The following is a 17,463-nucleotide window of genomic DNA, read 5'->3' as shown; positions in this document are numbered from 1 at the left end:
TCCTCTTTCCTGCCAATCTGTCAATACCGGATCGAAGCAATCCCAGCCAGTAGATGGGAGCAGCTCCACAGGTCTCTTAAATGTTTTCTACACATAGAATCATAAAATCACAGAATAGTTTGGGTTGGAAAGGACCTTCAAAGCACATCCAGTGCCACCCCTGCTGTGAGCAGGGACATCTTCACCAGCTCAGGTTGCTCAGAGCCCCGTCCAGCATGGCCTGGGATGTTTCCAGGGATGGTTCATCCACCACCTCTCTGGCCAACCTGGGCGAGGGTCTCACCACCCTCAGTGTCAAAAATTTCTTCCTTTTTTCTAGGTGGTGAAGACCATCCTGAAGGCCATCAGCAGCAGAAACCAGGCAGCCAAAGCTCTTTCCTTATCCCTGACCCTCCGACAATAACTCTCACTGGAAGAGAGACTCATGTCCGCTTGTAGGGACAACAGCATGCTGCAGGTGACATCCAGCATGACCATGTCAGATACTTCATAAGAGGATGGTGTGGACATTAGTCTTTCCTCCTTTACTGTGTGTTTCTCCAGCCCCATGTCCATTGTCTGAGACATAGGACAGCCCTAGAGAGGCAGGCTGCTTTAGCTCCATTCACCTTGTGTCAGAGAGGTGTTGTGTAATGCCTTTCAGGAGACAATTCACAATTTTTTTTTTGTCTGGGACCAGGTGAAATCAGGCTGCAGAATTAATCTGTTGGGCAGCAAACACAACTCACTCTCTTGTATCCTTGGTTTCTAAGAGCTACCTAGGGTACCTCTGCGTTTTTTCCATCTTGAACATATGTGTCAGTGCGTTGCTCCAGTACCCTAAGGGCTGTGTTAAATATAAGACAAGATTAAACTGAAAACAGCAAGGTGGTCATCAGCATGCCCCTGCAAAGCAAAGCCTTCCATTCTTAACTGCAATTCTGGAAATAAAATACAGGCTCCAAAATAAAAGAAAAAAGTAGTCAGCCAAAGATAATTTCTGCTTTCTCTTCTAGCACTCTTCTGGCATTATGACTATATTGTTTTCAAAAGCATGTTCAAAATGAAGATTCTATAGAATCGTAGAATCACAGAAGAGTTTGGGTTGGAAGGGACCTTCAAAGCTCACCCAGTGCCACCCCCGCCATGAGCAGGGACATCTTCACCAGCTCAGGTTGCTCAGAGCCCCGTCCAGCCTGGCCTGGGATGTCTCCAGGGATGGGGCAGCCACCACCTCTCTGGCCGCCCTAAGCACCAAAAACTTCTTCCTCATGTCCAGCCTGAATCTCCCCTCCTTCAGTTTAAAACCATTACCCCTTGTCCTGTCATAACATGCCCTTCTAAAAAGTCTGTCCCCATCTTTTTTACGGGCCCCTTTTAAGTACTGAAAGGCTGCAAAAAAGCTGCAGTGCTCATCTATCCTTGACCCAACCTCACCTGTGTGCAGGATGCAACAGTTTGGATTTGAATCAGCACCTGGTAAAGTGCGTGTGTGGCACCTTCCCCTCCCAGCCCAGGCTGTATTTGGGGTTGGACAGCAGGCTCGAGCCCCATCATGCCATCATCGGACTCATTCCTCTGTTCCTGCGAAAACAAACAGGCCTCTGAGCTGCAGCAAATCGATTTGCTGCGCTGTAAATGCATTACAAGCCTGAAATGCTCCCTCTCTCTCCCTCTTTCATCTTCTCCCTTCTGTTCCCTGCCTTTGCAGAGAGAAGGAGCTTTCCTGCCAGTGAAGCCAGAGATGGGCAGAAGAGCTGTGCCATGACCCATGTCCAGGGGTAGATCAGCATCACCGCCCAACCCTGAAGGACAACTTCACTTCTTTCTGAAGTGCTTCTGGAAGGAGATTAAACATATGTTGATGGGAAAAGGTCGGGACCAGAGTCAGGACAAAGACATGGACACGGAAGGAGATGCTTATCTGCTCACCTGCAGGTTGTCTCAGGAGAAAGCTGCTAGACCCTGTGCTCCATGTAGAAGCACCTCCGGTGTCAAACAACGTTTAGGATAGGACACCAAGTTTTTCTGTCTTGAAGTGGGAATGGAGACAAGGATCTATTCTCCCAAAGCTCCACAAAGCAAAAATTGCTGTGGTGGGTTGTGGGGCTGTGAGGCAACAGGCAGTATCCTCCAAGGTGGAACAAGTGCTTCTAGAAGATGATTCCTCTCTGCTTCGTGTAATAACTGCTCTGTGCCGCTGTCCAAGTCTTGGCAGGTTAGTTAACTCCCCAAAATGGTCAGAGCAAGGCTGGATTTGTTGATGTGTCTTTCCTTTCTGTGCACTCAAGCAGATGTGTTTGGAAAGCCACCAGCTTCCTACTCAGGGAGCAAGGGGAACATAGAAAATCTGTGTGTCCTCCAGTGGAAAAATGTCCCGCGTTCAGAGAAGGCTTGTCTTGTGCATGGAGTCACTGGGGGAGCACATGGATCAGTCAAACAGACTTTGAGAAATTGGTTTATGGCTTCCAGAGAAAACGCAGGACAAATACCAAGTGCTCAGAGTGGGTGCAGAAGAACTGTGACTGCGATCTGGACTTATGCTTTGTAGTCAGTGTCTGGTCTAAGGCTGTTATCAAATTCCCTCTGTAATCAGTGGAGAGAAATCAGAGCTGCTTTAGGGTAATTCAAGTCCACTTATCTCAGACACCTCTCTCAGGAGGGCTGAGATGTCCCTATCTCCTTCCACAGTGTGGAGATGGGGGTGAGGCCAACAGCTCAGAAAATAAACTGAATTTGCAAGCAAGAAGAGTTAGCAGGAATGTGTCCAACCCTGGGACTTCTGTTCAGGACTTCTGCAGGTTCGAGAGCAGACTCAGCTACTTTGTGACCCACTGATTTCCAAGCAGCTACACAAATCTAAGCCTGGCTTACTGATTACCACTGAGATCCCCAATTTGCACCCCTGAGGGCTGCAATGTTTGCTGCTGGCTGCTACAATTCACCTTTGCCTGCCCTCAGAAGACTTCACGCCAGCAGGGATGGACTTGGAGACCCACAACATCTACCCCACCAGCCTGCTGAGGAAGAAACAGATCTCTCCTTATCACCTGACTTCTCCAACCTCACCCTTTCTTGCACATCATCTCATCCCCACATCCAGAAAGCCTCGATTTTGCTTTTCTAACACACAACTTCCCCTAGTCCTGCTCCCTAGCTACAGAGAAGTTTCATCTTAAACTGGTAAGACAAAGCTGTCCAAAGTAAATGAGAAGCAGACTTGTCCTGTACTCCATACCCAAGGGGACACCACACTTAAAACTCAGCTCCTGCACGCATGTGATAAATGGGATCCGCCCAAAATAAATAAATAAACTGAGAGGCACACCAAAGGGGAGCAAAATCCCTAGGTTATTCCTGTATTACTCAGTCATCTCAAGGAGAGAGCAGCTATCTGCCAGCAGCTGGCTGAATCATCAGCTACCTAATGCTGCTTGGAATGAATACAGATGCTTTGGAATTGCCTTCTGTGAGCACCACAATAGAGACAGCTAAAGCAGCTTTGCTATCTCCAGAATGGTGGCTGACAAATTCAATCGACAAAGTGACTCTGAAAGCACTCCTGGCAAAGTATGAAAGGGGAATTAGAGGCACTGCAAGCCCCGCTGCCCGTTGTCTTCATGTCTTTGCTAAGGAAAAAAGAGTGGCAGTGCCCTGGCCAGTTCACCTGTTTTGTTCATGTAACACCTACTAATTCATCACAACCGCTTGCTCCTTTGGTGATTTATTTCATTGCTGTTATTGCTCCCAGAGCATGTGAGTGTGCCTGTGTACAGGCAACAACCCCCTCTGTCATATTTAATGGCAAGAGTCTGTCAGTGGGGGCCTAGAGGCATGAAGAGAGTAGGAAAGACGTGTTGGGATGGACTGACCACCAGGAACATTATTAGTCTTAGCTGTATGCAGGACACAGTGAGCCTAGATTGCAGGACTGGAATTTGGGGATGGGATTTGGAATCAAAGATTCATAGAATGGTTTGGGTTGGAAGAGACCTTCAAAGTTCATCCAGTCCCACCGCTGCCATGAGCAGGGACATCTTCACCAGCTCAGGTTGCTCAAAGCCTCGTCCAGCCTGGCCTGGGATGTCTCCAGGGATGGGCATCTACCACCTCTCTGGGCAACCTGGGCCAGTAATCTACCCGTTTTTCTAAGGGGCTCATGCAGGACCCTAGCATTAATGGACAGGTTCTACCCAGTAGAGAAAAAGTGTTTCCAAGGACTGCTGTGTCAAGTGGAGCTCTGTCCTCGGGGCTAGGAAGTGTCAGTGTAATCACTGACATGTAGGTGTTACACAGACCGTCTTTTTTCTTTGTTTGCCTCCAGGGAAATAGGACCTTGCTGGTGCTCAGTCTGCAGTGGCTGTGGTTTGAATGACAGATGGCGCTAGCCTGAGCTACAAAATGACGACTAGAACATCTACTGTCAACTCATGGTCTCCTCATGCTTATTCTTAACAGGTTTCCAACCCAACTGAGTCTGTGTGCAAAGATATCTAGTAACCTTCAAGGAAAGCATTGATGTCCATCTTTTCCCTTTCCTCTTCCCAGAGTATCTACTCTCTTTTGTACCCTTTCTTGTACATTCTTTCTTTTCATACCAGCCCTGTATGTCACTGCGTTCTCTCCTACAGCTCCTCAGTTGGTTAGGAGGTGGGGTCCAGTTCCTGCTGAGGGACCAAGACTCCTCTCACCAGCCTTACTGTCCCATCCTCTAGCCAATGGTGCTGGCTAGACTCATATGTTAGGCTGAAGTAAAACCTGCACAGGATGGACTACCCTGGATATCAACCTCAGAGCTGCTGTGACAATGCCATCAAGAAGTAATTACCTTTATTCCAGTACATGAAACACAGTGGGGGCTGTTCCCACATCTTAGGTCAGCTGTCATGGCGTTCCAGCTACCAAACTCTCTTGGACTCCAGATTAGGCTGGCTGCAAACATTCTGCCTAATGGAAATGGCCAGGGGTAAAATCTTGTTCTTGCTGGAACAGTGCCTGAGAACTGCCCAGGGGAGCAACTTTGACTGCAGATGAAGACCCTCTTTAAGCAGGACCATGAAGTGGAAAGAAGTCTTCAGCCCTATGAACTGTTGCTAAACTCTTTGGACTGGTGGCTTGTGGCAACGTGACAACACCAGAGATGTCCTGGCTGGCCAGAGATTTGTTACAAGCTGGCACCAAGGCATGTTTGTCCCCAAGCATGAGAACAAGTAGGACCTGGGCTCTGTAGCAACAGATGCTTTGGGTGGGAGGGAACCCAAGTCTTTGGCACATAGCAGGAGGATTTTGGGCGCTCGTCCTCAGCTGTGGGAGAGGAGGAGGGGATTTGCAGTGGGGAAGTTTGGCAGCAGGCAGGAGGCAGAGACTCCCTTACAGGCTGAGAAGGAGGGCTTCGGCATCAGGTTGCTTGGCAATAGGTTTCTAGGCATCAAAAATTGCTCTAATCTGCTCAAACAGTGCACTGGCTCAGAACAAAGCCCCCTCTGTCCCTTTAAAGTTGGGGATGAAATGTAAACTGGAGATCCATCACCTTGCAGCAAGACGCTGCCTCTCCTCCGCTTCTGCACAAAGTTGCACTCGTGATGCTCCAGCATGTGTCAGGCTCAGCCAAACACTTGGACACCCTCTGGGGTGAAGAGGGCCAGGGTAAGCCAGGATGATGGGAGCTGGAGAAAGGGCAAGTGTGCTAAGGAAGGAAATCACTCCTGATGCCCAGGCTGCATTGGCAAACACCACAGATTGCAGTGTCACCAAACGTGGGTGACATCTAGACTTTGAGACCAGTGATCTGTGTTGGTCACTAGTGGGGTGAGGCAGCAGGTTGGCTGGGATAGCCTTTGAGGAAACTGGGATCAGCAAATGAGCATGAATTATTAAAATGCTGGGATTGCAGCTGGATGGTCCAGCTTTATCTTGCCTCTCTGTTTATGTGTACCCAAGAAAAAAAATCTACTGTCCTGCTCTTCCTACTGAAAGCCCTCACTTTACAGTGCTGGAGTCAGTAATTTTTCTCAGGTACCCAGGAAACACATGAGTTCAGCCAACCTATCTCATAACATAGAATCATAGAAGCACAGAATCACAGAATAGTTTCAGTTGGAAAGGATCTTCAAAGCTCATCTAGTCCAAACCCCCTCCCATGAGCAGGGACATCTTCAGCAGGTTGTTCAGAGCCCCATCAGTCTGGCATGAATGTTTCCAGGGATGGGACATGCACCACCTCTCTGGGCAACCTGGGCCAGTGTTTCACCACCTTCATGAGGATGGGGAAGAGACAGGGATGCACCTCTTCCCGCAGACATTCATCGAGCTTGGTGCCTCCAAAGAGCTTTCATCTCTGTCAGCTAGGCCCTGGCCATGGTTTGAGATCCAACAACCCCATCTTCCAGCCTGAGTTTGTCTCCAGTGAAGGGTGGGGGTGTCAAAACCCCCCTGTGTGACAGACCCTAGTGTATGTTTTGCACCTACATGGAGGGATGAGATCAAGCTGTAAAGGAGGAGAAGACACTTTGAGTGGCAAACAACAGGTTCAGAGGTGGAAGAAATACTTAAAAGGGGCTTATAAGAAAGATGTGGACAGTCTTATTAGCAAGGTCTGTTGTGATAGCACAAGGGGTAATGGTTTTAAACTAAAAGAGGGGAGATTCAGGCTAGACATGAGGAAGAAATTTTTTACAATGAGGGTGGTGAAACACTGGCCGAGGTTGTCTAGAGAGGACGTGGATGCCCCACCCCTGGATACATCCCAGGCCAGGCTGGACGGGGCTCTGAGCAATGTGACCTGGGTGAAGATGTCCCTGCTCATGGCAGAGGTGGCACTGGATGAGCTTTGAAGGTCCCTTCCAACCCAAACTATTCTATGATTCTATTCTATGATTTTATGAAATAGAAGAGTGGGACAGGAGATGGAGACACCAAGCATACCACTCTCTGACCTGGTCCCACCATGTCTGCCCAGCCATATGCAGATACATTTACAGATCTTCACCATCCCCTTGCAGATGTCTTGGATAATTTAGGTGTCTGCAGTGACACTAAACACCAATGTTTCAGAAGCTGGATGGAGCCCAGAACATCATGCCTGAGGTCACCTGCAACATGGCATGGCAAAGAGCATACATCTTCTGAACCTGCATCAGTGCTCCCATTAGGGGTTGCATAGTTAAACGACTGGGCAAATTTATGGACAGAAAAATCCATCCAGGGATGTTAAATATAAAAGCTCTTTCTCAAGAAGTCTATGAGTTGTAGCTCACTGGGGGCTGAATGAGTGTTTTGGAAAGAATCACTCCACACATATACTTTTTAGATAATCTTTGACACCTACTACTGGACATTTTGGCAAAAGGACACTGAGCTGGATCTTCTGTTTGACCTGCCATGGCTGTCCTTATTCTTTAACTCCCATCATCTCTGTAATTTCTCCCTCATTAATATGGCTCTTCTGACTATTTCCTTCTAGCCCCATCGCCCTTTCACATAGCAAAGTAGGACCTGCAAGCTTCCCCACCTGCCCGTGAGATTGTGTGAGGGTCTATGATCAGTACCTGTCTCTAACAGCAAAAGAGATTTTGAATGGCTTGCGTGGAGCACTATGTGCCTGGCTAAGAGAAGCTGGAGGTACTAAGAATGAAAGAGTCCAGAGGACAACTATTGTGGGGATGCCCAGCTTTACAAATGATGGAGGTAGAGGAAAATAACCCAGGACCCGATTGCCATGTTGGTGAGTTGTAAGAAAGCTATTTGCTCTGCCCCTTCACAAAACAAGGGGCATGAAGAGGGTGAGTAATGCTGGTGGGAACACCTGGAAGGGCTGGGTGGAGGGTGGCAGGGAGCAAGAGGTGCTCATCCATCATCATGCAGCGTTGGAGGCTACAGGCCTATGTGCATCCCATTGCTTTCCACTATAAGCTCATTTATGCTACTGACATGCTGTATTACAGGATGAGGAAGACTTTCATGATTTAGGATAGCCCAGAATCCAAAGTACACCATGAATACTCCATAGATACAAAGCTGACTTGCTCACCTCAGCCTGAGGGATTGTTTTTTTCTGCTTTGAGTGAAGGACTTGTCCAAGGAAAGAGTGAAAATATTTTTGCAGGCTGGAGAAAGTTTCATATTTTAAAGATCAGCTGCAGCATTTATTTGACCCTTCATGGTGAATGTTCATTCAGGCATTGTCTGTTAACTTGCCCTGTGTAAGGCTGCAAAATTGAGCCATTTTTGAAATGGGAAAGGGAGGTGCAGGTGAATTAATGGTCCTCTGTCCATCCAGCACCCAGTCCCCTGGATTCTGGACCTTCAATCCATCCATGGGAGAATTTTTCCTTCCATATTCAGAGGACAAAAGTGTTTATACCTAATGTGGCATGTATGGCTGCAAATACTCTTACATTCAGACACGTTGCTGGCTCACTGTAGCCACCCTAACTTCATGTTTTATCTGGATGAAGTGGTGAGTGAAATGAAACGAGGAAAAGATGGACCCATTCTGGAGTAAGTGTGACATCAACAGCATAATTCCAACCACAGATGTGCTGCTTCCCAAGGAACAGTGCTTAACAAGTCCCTGTGGATGTTTAGTCAAGATGTGAGAATGACCTTGTCTCAGTCTAGCTGTGCCAGTTTAGGTATCCCCCCTAGCCTCTCCCTAGGTTTCTCAACAACTTCCTTCATAGATTAGCTACAACAATTAAAATGGTACGACCTTACTGGTCAAGCTTGTTTGGACTGAAATGGTTTGAGTAACATTCACCTGACACTTTATGGGTAAGGATGAAGTTTGCTGCCATACATCCAAGCTCACAAGTTGTTGAGCCTGTCTAGTCTGCGATGTTGTATAGTTTAGTGATGTGAGATCACGGTGTTCTGGCTTTTACACCCTTCTGCTGCCATGCCTCTCCATCTTGCGGTTGTGCTGGCACAACTGTTAGGGCCCACAAGGTTGACAAGAGCAAGGAGAGGGCTGGTTTTGGAAAGAGAAAGTCTTCAGAAAAAGACACATATTTTAGAGGTGGGTCAGTTGTCTACTTCACCGTGTGGGCCGTACACCCTTGAATCAGTCCAGATAAGAGTGTAGGTCCAGGCAGAAACAACCAGCAAGAGGAAGGGATACCTAATGCTGCTTCCATCTCCAAAGACTATGCAAAACTGAAAGGAATAACCAGAGGAAAGTGGGAATACCCTAATCCAGTATTATCATAGAATGATAGAATGTTCTGAGTTGGAAGGAACCCACAAGGGGTTGAACCCAAGTTGAACCCAAGTTCAACTCCTGTCCCTGCATAGGACAACCCCAAAATTCACACCATGTGTCTGAGGACATTGTCCAGTCTCTTCTTGAACACTGTCAGGCTTGGGGCCGTGACACCTCCCTGGGGAGCCTGTTCCAGTGTCCAGCACCCTCTGGGTGAAGAACCTTTTCCTCATGTCCAACTGACCCTCCCCTGGCACATCTTCCTGCCATTCCCTGGGGTTCTGTCACTGGTCACTAAAGAGAAGAGCTCAGCCCTGCCCCTCCTGCTCCCCTTGTGATTGTCACGAAATATTACACGGAGGCACCCCGAGGTTAATTTAAGGGACAACAGAGTCCACAACAACTTTTATTAAAGCAGTGAGAAACAGGGTTCTTGCACTCCACAAGTGACTTAAATACAGGTTCGGATATCAGTTGAGGAAATAATTTGAAGGGGCAGCAACTAATACAACAGGCGGTCCACAGTGTGCATGCACGCGGCTGCACCAAAACAATGCCGGAGCCGGCCCTGGGTCCCGGAGGAGCACACACTTGCCAAACACGGTGCAGGATTATTTTTTTTTAAAAAAAGAGATGCACATACTCGTAGTGAGTACGGGAAGTGTGCACTCGCGATTCCGCGAGGGTAAATTTATAATACACTCGCAATTGTGTGAGGAAATAATTTACTTACACGTGCCAGTGTGCATGGAATCCTACACGTGCCTATGTAGAAGCACGGGAGGAAAATACACTCGCGGTTGTGCGAGGGGCTCTCAGCGGCCACTCGCGACTGTGCGAGGATTAATTTAAAGTACCCGTGCAAATGTGCACGGAAAGTACATGTGCAAATGTGCACGGAAAGTATAAATATGCTCGCAATCCTGCGAGAAGTTTTACTTACACACGTGGCGGCAGGGCAAGTGGAGTCTCCATCCCGGGGAGCGGGGGGGGGGCCCGTAGCTCCCGGCGGCAGTGGCCACGCTCGTGCTCCGAGGGACCCGCACAATGGGCAGAGTCACCGACGAGAGTCCCGTTTTTTATAGGCTGATCAGATCTGACCTGTAGGCATTCTAGAAGCTTCTCTGCACCCACTGTTTGTGGGGTGCCCCTGAAGCCTCCAAAACATCCCCCACACTGGCCGCAGGCACCCAGCGGCTCAGTGGCGCCTCGGCACTCCCTTCTCCTAATGGCCCTGGCCAAGGTGCTCTGGGGCCAAACAAAAGAAGCTGTTGGCCTCAAATACCAGAGAAAGAGGGAGATGCGCCCACTCCTTCCAAACAGAAAGGGGGGAAGGGGAAAGAGGGGGGTTGCATTCCTCCACAGTGATGAAGCTGCAGCCCCATGAGCTCTGCCCTCAGTCTCCTGTTCTTCAGGCTGAACAAACCAAGTGACTTCAGCAGCTCCTCATACAGCTTCCCCTCGAAACCCTTCACCAACTTCATGGCCCTCTTGTGGACACTCTCCAGTGTCCTGAACACTTCATGCCATAAATGACATGACACCATTCCCCTGTTCATCCCTTCCATGACAAGTCAAACACCTTGGAAAACCATGCTGGTGGGTGCTGAGCACGGGGCTGGCAGGTGCTGGGACTCCTTGTTACTGGGAGCGATGATGGGAAGTGATGCGCAAACGATGAGTTGATTTTCACGGTGTTGAGGCCTCGAGGGGGTGTTAATCTGCACCTGGGAAATGTCAGATCCAGTCAGCGAAGCCCTAATGGATTGTTTGCTTTTCATCAGCGGGGGAGTGAGAAATATGTAGCTCTCGCGTAGGCTTGGTTGAGTCAGAAAAGAAACGGCTATTCCCCTGTGCCATCTGGGACAAACGGGATGCAGTGATTGCAGAGAGGATGGAGGGACATATTCAGAAACTTGCTGTTTGGGATGCTCTGCCACATCTCTCTAGGGAGCCAGAGTCTGGCAGCAAGACGTCTGAAATGCCTTCTCCTTGCTCGAGCTTAAATGTCCTTGTAGCTGCAAAGATATAAGTTATCGTGAGCCTACTCTACCTCCTCCTAAACAGGCAGTCTCTTATGCTTCTGTCCTTCTATGAATCTTTCTGCACAACTGAGAATTTAATCACGATCCGTATACAGATATGTATACACACTCACATACATGTGTATACAGAGAGCATGAAATAGCCTTAAAAAAGAAAAAAAACAGTTTGGGAAGAATTCTGAAATGGTTTGGAAATTCATATTTAATTTAATGAGTAATTTAGGCTACAAAATAAGAGATAAAAAGGAAATTTCAGAAAAAACAAAAATCTTGTACTTCGTCAATTTCAACAAGAATGTTTCAGTTGTTTCAAAGTAATATTTTCATTCAAAAAAAGTGCCCCAAAGTTCTAAAAGGACAAGAACCAACACTGCAAACATGAAAATGGAAGAAAATTATTTATTCCATGTCAAATGAAATGTTTTGTTTTTGAAATTCAAAATGCAAACAAAACTACTTAGTTTCAGGTCAGTGAGTCACACACATAATTTCTCCATATTTTATATGTTTATTTCACTTTTAAAACAATTATTTTGTGTCAGAAGCAGCCAGCTTACCTTCTTATTTTTAGGTTCTTTTTCTGCTTTGATGTAAAGTAAATCTGCTTCCTGTGGACATCCGGAGTCATCAACAGAGATATTTTATTGCCTCAATTTTTTTTCCTCGTCATTTCCTGACTGTTCCCTTGCTCTTTGGGTCTATCTACAGCAGCATGCATCTGTGGCTGTAACCCTTCTCCAGTTTGATCCATGTGTTGGTGTGTATACAACCCTATACCCACTCTACATGATTTTGGCCATCACTAGCCTATGGTTAATGCACAGGTTTTGTGTAGACCTGACACTGCAGGGTCTCAGGATGTCTCTGCGCTTGCCATGCCCTGAGCTGGATGTCCCTGTTGTCACAAGTGTTCCATGGACAAAGGCCTTGTGCCCAACCTACCTGAGCTCAGCACTGGAGACACCCCATATGATAAAGGGCCCTTTGTGTGCCCAGGCTGGACTAGGCAGCTCTGCCACCAATGATGGGAACCAGGGGGAATGGAGGAGGTGATGGGGAGAAGGTGATGACAACTCACAATGTCACAACTTTTCTGTTGGAGAAGATTGCTACCTTGAGTTGTAGGGCATGGGAGGACAATGGCAGTGTGTGCACCAGAGCAAAGAAAAAGGGGACACTAAGAGGTTTTTTTCTTCAATAAATATTTTTGGATAGAGGAGAAGAAATCTAGAGGTGTCTTCCAGGCAGTTTTAGTCCAGACTTGTATAGCAGCACATGTCCTTGCTTGTGATACGGAACTAATTTTGAAGCCTGGAGGTAAAGATGTTTTGAAAATAGGCAAGAATTAAGCATTGAGTGCCATATACTGGGACTGAAACCAGCATCCTTATTAGCAGGAAAGGCTCAGGGCCAAAACGTCTGCCTTATCAACACCACAGTGATGGTAGAACATCCTTCTCGAGACTTTGAGAACTCTGCTAATGCCACATCTATATAGACGGGATATGGTATTGTGGGCATGGTTTGGCTATCCCACCTAATCTTAAGCTGATGGTTCCAGACACGTTACTGGATCTTGGGGAGGCTGTTATATTGACTTCTGGATTTGGAACAAAGGTCAAGCTGTCTACTGATTGCGTACAGAGGACAACATGTAGGCTGATCTGGAACTTGTGTACCAAGTGGACCTTGATTTGGGAGAATTTGGGCTGAATATAGATTAATTTTGGTTGAGTTCATAGCTGGTTCTCATTGGCAACACAGAAGCCCTTCATTTTTCATGTCTTCTCCTGACTTACTCAACTAATTCACTCTGAGCCCTGGACATGACCTCTTCATGCATTTGCACAAGTGAAAAGTCACATCCTCCTGAAAAAGGTCAGTTCCTCTTAGCATCACCACAGAACCTCAGCTTTGAGCTTTTGAGCCTCTCAGCTTTTACCTTTGAGTTTGAATAAACAAAGAAGAGCTCCTTTTGGAAGTTGAGAACCTCAGTTTGTGCTGACATCGAGCACTTCATCCTCTGTCTGCAGTAAACCCAGATTCCCTCTCCAATCTCTTTGCTGATATAAACTAGCCATTCTTAGCAAAGATGTCATTTACTGCTGTTTGAAGGCTTAAAAGCTTATAGAGCTGCTTGAAAAAGGGAATTTGAAAGGACAACTTTTTTGTTAATGAGAATGTTTTTAGCAATTACCATGTTTTTAGTTGTGTGACATTTTTTATCACAATACCATTGTTTAAGGGACTTACCAAGCAGTCAGCAAAGCAAGTTCAGCAGAGCGAGAATATCTGTCAAATTCCTTTCTTAAAGAAACGTCCACTGCAAATCCTTTCTGACACTGTTTCAAACGCTCACCAAGGAAAATGATGTCAGGAAGTTCACTCCAAATGTTATCATTTTACATAATTCAGTCAGCCCCATTTTTCTCCCCAGTGACTTCGCTCAGGCCTCGCAAAGGGTGAGGATGGATGCACCTTCTCATAATGGGATCCCTTGAGCTAGAGTGGATACTACAGCTCAGACATTATGTGCAAGGCAAGTAACACAGCTCTGAAGGTAAAAAGTGAAAAAAAGCCTCTCAAAACCCTCTTTTTCTCTGTGGGCTGGTTCTAGTGTCTCACCAGACAGCAAAAAAAAAAGAATTAGGCATTACTTTTTCTTTCTCTTGTGCAATGTCAGTGGCTCTTCTCTGAACTAAAGTCCCTTAGGTTTCCTGAGAATTTTCCTCTCTTCTATTAAATTAATCTGACTTCTTATTTCAGAGCTTCTTGTGTTGTTTGCTGAAAATTTCTGGAGAGTTGGAACTGGCTTCAACAGAGGCTTTCAACAGTTCTTGTTTAATTATAAGGGAGGGGGAGAGGAGAGGTCCTGGGAGAGTTTAGGATACACAGGCTTACCAAAATCTGTATGACAGGAAAGAATAGGAGAAACAGGATGTACTGAACTTGGCACGAAGTTGGGCAATAGTTATCCTGGCACAGAGTGTGCCTAAACATTGTAAAGAAGCAGGCTGTTAAACTGTCAGCATGCATTTCTGTGATCCAGGATGATATGAAACATTTTCTCACAGCCTGGGATTCAAGAAAAAGGAGTATTTGAAGTGCTGAGCAGATCCTTAGAAATCAGAGATTTCTCACCCGTTGTGTTGCTTAAAGTTACTGGCATTATCTGCAGACACGGGTATTGCCAAGTGGCCAGTCCCCCCTGAACTTGAGACCTCATCAAAAGGAAGAAATCTGAGTTTCTTTCACTCCAGACCATGATTCAGACCGTGCCTGGGTCCTGGCTCAGGGTTGTATACCCTGCAACATCCTTGAGTGACCTGACTTGGGGAATGACATCTCCAAGCAGACTTCACACTTTGACATTCTCACCCTGCCACAAAACAGGGTCTCTCTGATGGATTTTTAAGCTGTCCCTTTCCCTCAGCAGCACCAAGACCCCGTGCCTGTCACCTCATCCATCTTTCCTCCAACTCCATGTGCTCATCCCAAATGCTATCCCAGCACAGAACTCACTGCTGTGCATGGGAGACTTCATTTAGAGGTCTCCTGGGGTATTCACCCTGTCCTAGAGCTCTCTGGAATCATGGGGGGTGGCCTAGGAGCTTCCGCATGGACACAATCTTGTTGTACCAACACCCCTGCTGTCCCTGCTGGCTTCTCTGATCCTTCAGCACCTCCCTTAGGGAAGGTCAGAACATCCCACATCCCTGAGAGAGGATGGGAGAATAACAGCCTCCCAGGGGAATTCTGTCACCCCCGAAAGTCACAGCCCCCAGAGCTAAAGCAGGAGTTGGACTCAATGATCCTTGTGGGTCCCTTGCAATTCTATGATTCTGTGATTCTATGAGATAAGCACCGTGGTGGCCACACATCAGGGCACCTCCTGCCACCTTTCTGTAAACCCTTCAGAAACACACATCCCAGCTGTAACATTTATTTTTCTCTGGGACATGATCTGCCCCGACTCTCCTCTGTTGTCCCCTGACCATATGCAAGGTTTCCAGCACGTATCAGTTGGGACACGTATCACAGGGCATCGCTGCAAAATGTATGAGCATCAGCTGCTTTGTTTATTTAGCCCAGAAGCTCTCTTGGCCTCACATCTCACTCAGTGCCCATGTAGCACCTAGCACAGGCAGCACTGATCTGCATTTGATGGGGAGTGTTACCATACTGTTAATAATTAATAATAAAATAGGGCCAAGTCCAGGACACTAGCAAAGCATTGACTACAAAGCCAGCCATGCAGCCAAGAATTAAGATTAAAAGGGGGGAAGAAATCTGGCAGAGAATTACTTAAATTAGTACATCTGAAACCCAGTAATTATTCCTTTAAAAATAGAATTTGCTGAAGCAACTTCTAGCTTTTAATTCTTTTCTTTTCCTTTTTTTTTTTAAATCACTTCATAATAAAATAATAAGTAATTTGTGTCACTTCTATAATATTTTTTTGCTTAGTATAGTCACAAGGGGGGACACAGTTCCACAGCACACTTACAAAAAAAGTATAATAAAGAGAGGCAAAAATCAGAGCTGGAGTTTGAATGCTATCAAAGTAAGTAATACATGTTATGCTCCCTCAAAATGATGATTACACCACCTCCAACAAGTTATTAATTAGAGAAAACCTGGATGGTGGAGCAGGGCAAATACTCTGTGAAAGATTCTGGTCTCAATCAAACCAAAGGAAATACAGAGACTTCCCCAGGGTAAGGAAGCAGATGCATGGCTCCACACTGATAATGATTTCTTGTCTGCATCTCATTTGGATGTTCAAGATACATCCAGAGTTTCCTTGTTGTGCTCGCTGTAGGTGTTTGCAAGCAAAGTGAGGAAGGAAGGGAGAAACAAAGAAATATTTGGAGTGAGAGATAGGAACGTGACCTCCTCTACAGAAGACCATGGAGATGAACTTCAGTTAGCTGCCTCCTCATCTCAGTCATCATAGGAGACCTGCAGACTTCTCTTCGTCTAGTGCCTTGCTTGAGGAAATCCATTTGTGTGGCAGAAAAGATGATCTGCTGTCCACCTCTGGTCAGACCCTGCTAAGGTCTTAGAGAGATTTTCTAAAGGTTTAGTTAGACCTTCTGTCTTCTCCATGCAAATCATTCAGCCTTCCTACGCATTCTAATGTCCTGTTAATTCAGTACATATCAGCAGCTGGGCAAAGGGCAAGAGAATTTTCTTCTATATGACTTTCTGGCCACACCAGGCTCCCTGGTGATTCATGATCTGCTAATGACTCATCCCCTCTGCTGGGCATATTGTTTCATGGTGCCCTGCAAAGCCTCAAAGGCAGCTGGAACAAAACCTAAAACTGGACCATGATTAACTACTGACACAGACACAGGTCTGTCAGGACAGGGTTTGTACTGCCCTGAACTCCTTGCCAAAGACGGTTTACAGAGTACCTCCAGGTACACACTCCTTCCCTGATTTAAGGTGGCTAGAAGACCCATTGCTCCTTTTTCCCAATATGACAACAGGCTGGAAGCTGATGTGGGACCCTTTTCCACAGGGAGGGACATGGGACCTAAAATCAGCTAGAATACTCTGGCTTTGTAACATAGAAGCAAATAAAAAACAAACAAACAAACAAAAAACAACACCACCACCACCAACAACAACAAATTCAGTCCTGGCTCCTTTTCCAAACTGTGCTTCTGGTTTTGACCAATGACTCCCTGATGCAAAATGCATGAACAGTGGCTGGAGCAAAGGTGAGCCCTCTGCATTTAGCCCTTGCCTCCAAACGGATGAGGGAGAGACTCCTGAGGACTTAGGAACCAAAACAATGTTGACGCTCCTCTCTGTGTCTAATCTTGACTTGTCTGCCAACCAAGGCTGGAGCCCTTCAATGCTGATGGAGTGTACCCAGCAAGCACTAGCTGAATTCATTCATCACACTCTCTCCCTTTAGACCAGTCTCATCACATGGTCTAAACAGCTTTTGGACTGCTTTAGTCTGGCTTAGACCTCCATGAGACTTCTTCTCCTGCCAAGGAGATAAAAACACACAGGTCAATGGCTGGGTTGAGAACCCCTGCCAGAAGGAGGCAGCCCTTGCTCCCACACAGATCAATGCTTATTCCTCCAGTTTCTCTCCATAATGGTCACCATCCTCCCTTCCTTCTCATCCTGATATGATTTTAGAAGATGGGACAATATATTGGAGCCAGGAGATCACAAAGGAGCAGCAGTCTACTGCATACATATTAATGTTGCTTTTAA

Source organism: Streptopelia decaocto, assembly GCF_964273445.1.
Source record: "Streptopelia decaocto genome assembly, chromosome: 1".
Taxonomy (NCBI): Eukaryota; Metazoa; Chordata; class Aves; order Columbiformes; family Columbidae; genus Streptopelia; species Streptopelia decaocto.
The sequence above is the reverse complement of the archived record's forward strand: the minus strand, read 5'-3'. Positions refer to the sequence as shown.